Source organism: Pristiophorus japonicus, chromosome 17, assembly GCF_044704955.1.
Source record: "Pristiophorus japonicus isolate sPriJap1 chromosome 17, sPriJap1.hap1, whole genome shotgun sequence".
In the NCBI taxonomy this organism is placed as follows: Eukaryota; Metazoa; Chordata; class Chondrichthyes; family Pristiophoridae; genus Pristiophorus; species Pristiophorus japonicus.
Window position 1 is genome coordinate 54,195,381 of NC_091993.1, and position 8,900 is coordinate 54,204,280.

The 8,900-nt window shown below is 42.7% G+C and overlaps 1 long non-coding RNA gene across 1 annotated transcript; it reads right to left on the reverse strand.

Moving 5' to 3' along the window:
- Positions 1–1,868: 1,868 nt before the first annotated feature.
- On the reverse strand, positions 1,869–8,736 carry LOC139227739 (uncharacterized). Its single transcript, XR_011587459.1, has 3 exons — positions 8,675–8,736; positions 7,277–7,460; positions 1,869–2,126 (listed from the first exon to the last, which is right to left on the reverse strand). It is a non-coding gene; the product is annotated as an uncharacterized lncRNA (long non-coding RNA).
- Positions 8,737–8,900: the final 164 nt, after the last annotated feature.

The window sequence follows — 8,900 nt, forward strand, 5'->3', positions numbered from 1 at the left end:
TCACATTGATCATATTTTACCTACACATGTGGAAAGAGTTGAAAGTTGGGATGTTTCAATGTATTCTGATGAGTCAGATAGTCTTGTTACAAGTAGAGTACCAGTAGCAAATCCTACATCAGATGTACTAGAAACAAGTCCAAGAGAAAGTCAGAATTTAAGTCTGAGTCCGAGTCAGGCTGACTAACAGCCTGAAGTTGTAGAGTCCAAATGGAGATCAAGGGTTGCCCTTGGAGACAAACTCTCCTCAGGCTCAGCCTAGAATAGAAGAAACATAAAAATTTACAGCGCAGAAGGAGGCCACCTCGGCCTATCATGTCCGCGCCGGCCGACAAAGAGCCACACGGCCTTTGGTCAGCAGCCCTGAAGGTTACATATAAACCTATGAACAATGAACAATGGCGGAAAGGTAAAGAGCACCCGGCCCAACCAGTCCACCCCACACAACTGCAACACCCCTTATTCTGAAACATTCTACACTCCACCCCAACCGGATCCATGTGATCTCCTGGGAGAGGCAAAAACCAGATCAAAATCCAGGCCAATTAGGGAAAAAAATCTGGGAAAATTCCTCTCTGACCCATCCAGATGATCGACACTAGTCCAGGAGATCGCCCTGGCCGTATTCGATACCCTGCAGTACTTACCATCGTATCTGCATTGTCCAACACGAGCTTATCCAGTCTAATCCAACTTACCAGCTCTAGGTCTGTAACCCTGCAGGTTACGGCACTTTAAGTGCTCATCCAAGCACCTTTTAAAAGTGGTGAGGGTTTCTGCATCCACCACTCTTTCAGGCAGAGAGTTCCAGATCCCCACAACCCTCTGCGTGAAGAAGCCTCCCCTCAAATCCCCTCTAAACCTTCCACCAATCACCTTAAAACTATGCCCCCTCGTAACTGACCCCTCCATCAAGGGAAATAGACCCTTACAATCCACTATATCCAGGCCCCTCAAAATTTTGTACACCTGAATGAGGTCTCCTCTCAATCTCCTCTGTTCCAATGAGAACAAACCCAGCCTATCCAATCTGTACTCATAACTAAGATTCTCCATTCTAGGCAGCATCCTAGTAAATCTCCTCTGCACCCTCTCCAGTGCAACACATCCTTCCTATAAATAGGCGACCAGAACTGCACGCAATACTCCAGCTGTGGCCTAACCCGAGTATTATACAATTTAAGCATAATCTCCCTGCTCTAATGAGTCTAAGCCCTACAACAAGACTGGAAAGTTCTGTTCAAGAACAAAGGTATCCTCTTCAAAACAGAAAACCAGTGGTTAAGTTTGATTTGTAAATATGGACAAATAAGTTCATATCTTTTGTTGTGTATACCATGCAAGTTATGTATAATGATTATTTGTTATGATTAACTTCTTCATTAAGGAGGAAGAAGTGTAATAGTCACCTAGTGAGCTACTGATGTAATAACAATAAAAGGTCATGTGACACTGTTCTGTTAAGGAGCTGCCTTGTAGTGAGTGTGCTTGTGTAGCAGTGGTACTGTCCATAAACATTGATTGCACATGGGCATCATTCATTTGAACCTTTGACAGTGAGAGTTAGCAGGCACTTTGCCCATGTGGGATTAGAAGGGTGGGTGGAAAGGTTGATACCACGGGGATTTAGGACGATGATGTCATGACGATGATAGGAGGCTGTTGCTTCTTCAGACCATTTCCGACGAAAGTTGGGATGCTGCGAAAATGGAATGGCAACCCACTGGATCTAGAGCCTGCCCCAAATTCCAGCCCCCGGCGTTGGCATACTCCCAATTTTCACCAACCTTAAACAAGAAATTTTGAGTCCATTGATTAAAGGAAAGACTTGCATTTATATAGCACCTTTCACGACCTCAAGAGGACCCAAAGCGCTTTACAACCTATGTGGTACTTTTTTTGAAGTGTAGTCACTGTTGTAATGTAGGAAATGCGGCAGCCATTTTACCCATAGCAAGATCCCACAAACAGCAATGATGTGATGACCAGACAATATGTTTTCATGATTTTCTTTTGAGGGCTAAATATTGGCCAGGGAGAATTCTCCTGCTCTTCTTCAAAATAGTCCTGTGTGATCTTTTATATCCACCTGAGAGAGCATGCAGGGCCTTGGATTAACATCTCATCTGAAAGACAAGCAGCAATAAACAAACCAAATGAGTTCATAAGCCCAGAGGTCATGCTGAAGCTATTCAGTCCACTGCTAAGGTCACACACCTGGTGCCTGATGCTATCCCAGTGTTACCCAACGGCCACATAAATGTCTCTTCACAACACTCACAGGTAGTACTGCTTGATCTCTCTTCATTCTTGACTGCTTCTTACATAGTTTAATGCTTTAATACTGTGAGGGAGATTTCCGTCTTCATTGCCCTTCGTTGGTAATGTGGCGGAGTGAAACGCCGCCCTCTGTAGAACCTGCCTGATTTTGTTCTCTAAATGGTTTGCGATCCATGCTATCAGGTTACCATTCAGCAGTGAAGAATATCATCTATCCGTGTGTCTGTCAGGACTGGTTTCAACGAGTCAGGTACTTAATTACACTGTGTAAGCTGCTTTCATCCTCGCAATTACAGAAAGTGAATAATAATTCTCAGGTGACTGTCTGTCTGTCAGCAATTATACCAGCACGGTTACATTTCTTTTCCTTTCATAAATCAGAAGATGTGAAAACTAAGTAATGCTCTGTGATTAACCAGGCATGCATCAAATGCTCTTCAAACGGCAGGTCATGATCACAGCATTTTTGCTCTTTGTAAAAAGTTTGTGATCGGTGTGCTCACTGAGATTAGATGGTCTGATTCCTGTGTTAAATGACTGGCTTTGCTTCTCTCTACTTTTTTTGATGGTGCAGAAGGTCCAATGTCTATAATTTAACAGCAATCTTTGTGGTTCTATGGATACAGATGGGTATCTCACCAATATTCTTCATGGGCTTTTAATTAGTCTGATTCATAATGTCTCTTGCATGTACATGCTGCCCAAACAGTAGTGGTAATGTAGGGCACAGAATAAATCAGGAGCGTGTAACAAGGGGTAATACAGTTATCATGGGGGGCTTTAAACTACATATAGACTGGGCAAACCAAATATGCAGTAATAATATGGAGGACGAATTCATGGAATGTATACAAGATGGTTTTCTCGATCAGTATATTGAGTGACCATAATACGATAGCATTTTATATTGAGTTTGAAAGTGATTTAGTTAAATCCGAAACTATGGTCGTAAATCTAAACAAAGGAAACTATGTAGGTATGAGGGGAGAGTTAGCGAAGGATGATTGGGAAACTACATTAAAAGGTATGACGGCAGACAAGCAATTGCTAGCATTTAAAGAATGAATACATAATTTACAACAAACAGCCTTCCTTTAAGACACAAAAACCCCACAGGAAAAGTAGTCCAACTCTGGCTAACAAGAGAAGTTAAAGATTGCATTAGATCAAAGAAAAAGGCTATAGTGTTGCCAAATAGAGCAGTAATCCAGAGGATTGGGAGGATTTTAGAATTCAGCAAAGGAGGACCAAGGCATTGATAGAATATCAATGGAAAATAGAACATGAAAGTAAACTGGCGAGAGACATAAAAACAGACAGTAAAAGCTTCTATTGGTATGTAAAAAGGAAAAGATTAGCGAAAGTAAATGTGGGTCCCTTACAGGTTGAGACAGGAGAAATTATAATGGAGAATAAGGAAATGGCAGAGAAGTTAAGCAAATACATTGTGTCTGTCTTCACAGAAGATGCAAAAAACTTCCTGCAAATAGTGGAGAGCCCAGGGTCTAGTGAGAATGAGGAACTGACAGAAATTAGTATTAGCAAAAAAAATAGTACTGGAGGAATTAATGGGACTGAAAGCCGATAAATCCCCTGGACCTGATGGCCTACATCCTCGGGTTTTGAAAGAGGTGGCTATAGTGATAGTGGATGCATTGAACTGCCTCCAAAGCAAGTATATCCTTTCGTAAATTTGGAAACCAAAACTGCACGCAGTATTCCAGGTGTGGCCTCACCAATACCCTGTATAACTGTAGCAAGACTTCCCTGCTTTTATACTCCATCCCCTTTGCAATAAAGGCCAAGATACCATTGGCCTTCCTGATCACTTGCTGTACCTGCATACTATCCTTTTATGTTTCATGCACAAGTACCCCCAGATCCCGCTGTACTGTGGCGTTTTATAATCTTTCTCCATTTAAATAATAACTTGCTCTTTGATTTTTTTTCTGCATGACCTCACACTTTCCAACATTATACTCCATCTGCAAAATTTTTGCCCACTCACTTAGCCTTTCTATGTCCTTTTGCAGATTTTTTGTATCCTCCTCACACATTGCTTTTCCTCCCATCTTTGTATCGTCAGCAAACTTGGCTACGTTACACTCGGTCCCTTCTTCCAAGTCGTTAATATAGATTGTAAATAATTGGGGTCCCAGCACTGATCCCTGCGGCACCCCACTAGTTACTGGCTGCCAACCAGAGAATGAACCATTTATCCAGACTCTGTTTTCTGTTAGTTAGCCAATCCTCTATCCATGCTAATATATTACCCCCAACCCCGTGAACTTTTATCTTGTGCACTAACCTTTTATGTGGCACCTTGTCAAATGCCTTCTGAAAGTCCAAATACACCACATCCACTGGTTCCCCTTTATCCACCCTGTTCGTTACATCCTCAAAGAATTCCAGCAAATTTGTCAAACATGACTTCCCCTTCATAAATCCATGCTGACTCTGCCTGACCGAATTATGCTTTTCCAAATGTCCTGCTACTGCATCTTTAATAATGGACTCCAACATTTTCCCAATCACAGATGTTAGGCTAACTGGTCTATAAGTTTCCTGCTTTTTATCTGCCTCCTTTTTTTAAATAGGGGCATTACATTTGCAGCTTTCCAATCTGCTGGGACCTCCCCAGAATCCAGGGAATTTTGGTAAATTACAACCAATGCATCCACAATCCCTGCCGCTATTTCTCTTAAGACCCGAGGATGCAAGTCATCAGGTCCAGGGGATTTATCTGTCTTTCGTTCCATTATCTTACTGAGCACCACCTCCTTAGTGATTGTGATTGTGTTAAGTTCCTACCCCCCATAGCCCCTTGACTATCCACTGTCAGAATATTATTAGTGTCCTCTACCGTAAAGACTAATACAAAATATTTGTTCAGAGTTTCTGCCATCTCCATGTTCCCCATTACTAATTCCCCGGTCTCGTCTTCTAAGGGACCAACATTTACTTTAGCTACTCTTTTCCTTTTTATATACCTATAGAAACTCTTGCTATCTGTTTTTATATTTTGCGCTAGTTTACTTTCATAGTCTATCTTCCCTTTCTTAATCATTTTTTTAGTCATTCTTTGCTGGCTTTTAAAAGCTTCCCAGTCTTCTGTCCTCCCACTAGTTTTGGCCATTTTGTATGCCCTTGTTTTTAATTGGATACCGTCCTTTATTTCTCTTACACCCTTTCCTCCTCACTGGAATACATCTTTCTTGAGAGTTAGGAAATATCTCCTTAAATGTACACCACTGTTCATCAACCGTCCTACACTTTCATCTATTTTCCCAGTACACTTTAGCCAACTCTGCCCTCATACCTTTGTAGTCTCCTTTATTTAAGCTTAGTACGCTGGTTTGAGATCCAACTTTCTCGCCCTCCATCTGAATTTGAAATTCAACTATGCTATGATTACTCATTCCAAGGGGATCCTTTACTCGGAGATTGTTTATTAATCCTGTCTCATTACACAGGACCAGATCTAAGATAGCCTGCCCCCTGGTTGGTTCCGTCCCTTACGCACTCTTATGAACTCCTCCTCAAGGCTACCCTGACCAATTTAGGACGTGGTAACAGGGTACTTATAAAATTGTAACTAGGTTGTAACTAGTAGAATAGATAAAGGGAAACCAGTGGATGTGGTTTATTTGGATTTTCAGAAGGCATTCGAGAAGGTGGCATACAACAGGTTATGAAACAAAATTAGGCCTCATGGGATTGGGGGAAATATACTAGGATATTGGATTGAGGATTGGTTAACAGACAGAAAACAGAGAATAGGAATTAACGGGTCATTTTCGGGTTGGCAGGCTGTAACTAGTGGGGTACCGCAAGGATCGGTGCTTGGGCCCCAGCTATTCACAATCTATATCAATGATTTGGATGAGGGGACCAAATGTCATATATCCAAGTTTACTGATGATACAAAGCTAGGTGGAAATGTGAGTTGTGAGGAGGATGCAAAGAGGCTTCAAGGGGATATAGACAGGCTGAGTGAGTGGGCAAGAACATGGCAAATGAAATATAATGTGGAGAAATGTGAAGTTATCCACTTTGGTCGGAGAAATAGAAAAACAGAATATTTTTTTAAATGGCGAGAGATTGGGAAATGTTGGTGTTCAGAGAGACCTGGGTATCCTTGTACACCAATCACTGAAAGTTAACCTGCAGGTATAGCAAGCAATTGGGAAAGCAAATGGTATGTTGGCCTTTATTGCAAGAGAATTTGAGAATAAAAGTAAAGACACCTTACTGCAATTATATAGGGCCCTGGTGAGACCACACCTGGAGTATTGTGCACAGTTTTGATCTCCTTACCTAAGGAAGGATATATTTGCCATAGAGGGAGTGCAACGAAGGTTCACCAGACTGATTCCTGGGATGGGGGGATTGTCCTATGAGGAGAGATTGAGCAGACTAGGCCTATATTCACTGGAGCTTAGAAGAATGAGAGGTGATCTCATTGAAACATACAAAATTCTTACAGGGCTTGACAGGGTAGATGCAGGGAGGATGTTTCCCCTTGCTGGGAGGTCTAGAACCAGGGGTCACAGTCTCAGAATAAGAGGTCAGCCATTTAGGACTGAGATGAAGAGAAACTTCTTCACTCAGAGGGTGGTGAATCTTTGGAATTCTCTACCCCAGAGGGCTGTGGAGGTTCAGTCTTTAATTATATTCAAGACAGAGATCGATAGATTTTTGGATATTAAGGGAATCAAGGGCTATGGGGATAGTGCAGGAAAGTGGAGTTGAGGTCGAAGATCAGCCATGATCTCATTGAATGGTCTACTCCTGCTCCTAATTCTAATGTTCTTGTATAAACCACTCACACTCACGCACTGCAGCAAATATCTCTTTCTCAATTTGTGAAGTTACTTTCTGTGGAAGTGAAAACTTGTGTGATCTGCCACTGGCCATCCTTTCAGTATCATAGGAACAGGAGTAGGCCATTCAGCCCATGAAGAGGGTGATTGTTTGCTGTGTGGTTGAGTCTCACCTTCTATTTTAATGTCTTCCAGTCATTTTTTTGTACATTGTGATTTTTTTACTTGGAGCTGTTGTATTTGAACACAGGCTTTGTCCCTTCCGACATTGGGCAACTTCCCGGGCAGCAGCAGGTGCACTTCAGTCTTCATCCTACAGGTACAGCTGGTTGAGCACTTGTTGCAAGGACACTTCACCTGCAATACATTTAAAGATATCGATTACACAAAAGTTTAAGATTGCAGCAGTGGCTCCTTGAGCAGCACTTTTGCCTCTGAGTCAGAAGGTCATGGGTACAAAGCACACGCCAGAGACTTGAGCACAAAAATCTATGCTGACACTCCAGCACTGTACTGAGGGAGTGTTGCACTGTCAGAGGTGCCGTCTTTCGGATGAGAGGTTAAAGCAGACCCCAACTACTTTCTCAGCACTATTCCGAAGAGCAGGGGAGTGCTTCGTGAGGTCCCGGCCAATTTTTATCCCTGAACCAACATCAATAAACCTGATCATTAATCCATTGCAGTTTCTAGAATCTTGCTGCCGTTTCCTACATTACAACAATGACTACACTTTAAAAGTACTCCATTGGCTGGAAAGCACTTTGCAACATCACGAAGTGGTGAAAGGTGCTGTAGAAATACAAGTCTTTCTTACAATGCCCATGGCCTTTGATGAGATGCCGGTGTTGGGGTGAACCTTCATCATCACCCTGAAATGAGTTTCCAGCATCATAGCCGCGGCATAACTAATACTGCCTTTTTCCACCTCCGCCCCTGTCTCAGCTCTTCTGCTGCTGAAACCCTCATCCATGCCTTTGTTACCTCGAGACTTGACTACTCCAACTCACTCCTGGCTGGCCTCCCACATTCTACAATACGTAAACTTGAGGTCATCCAAAACTCGGCTGCCCATGTCCTAACTCGCGCCACGTCACGATCACCCATCATTCCTGTGCTCGCTGACCTACATTGGCTCCCGGTTAAACAACCCCTCGATTTCAAAATTCTCATCCTTGGCTAAGAGGGATGCAGAGAGGATATTTCCACTCATAGGGGAAACTAAAACTAGGGGGCATAGCCTTAGAATAAGGTGCTGCCCATTTAAAACTGAGATGAGGAGGAATTTCTTCTCTCAGAGGGTTATAAATCTGTGGAATTCTCTGCCCCAGAGAGCTGTGGAAGCTGGGTCATTGAATATATTTAAGGCTGAGATAGACAGATTTTTGAGCAATAAGGGAGTAAAGGGTTATGGGAAGCAGGCGGGGAAGTGGAGCTGAGTCCATGGTCAGATCAGTCATGATCTTATTGAATGACGGAGCAGGCTCGAGGGGCCAAATGGTGTATTCCTGCTCACATTTCTTATGTTCTAATGTTTATGTTTATGTTGTTTACAAATCCCTCCACGGCCTCACCCCTCTTGTAATTTCCTCAAATTGTGCCCTCTTGAGCATCCCTGATTATAAATGTTCAACGATTGGTGGCCGTGCCTTCAGCTGCCTGGGGCCCAAGCTCTGGAACTCCCTCCCTAAACTTCTCTTTCCTCCTTTAAGATGCTCCTTAAAACCAGCTAGGTTTTAACCAAGCTTTTGGTGAACTGCTGTCATTTCTTCCTTTGTGGCTCGGTGTCAAATGTATCTG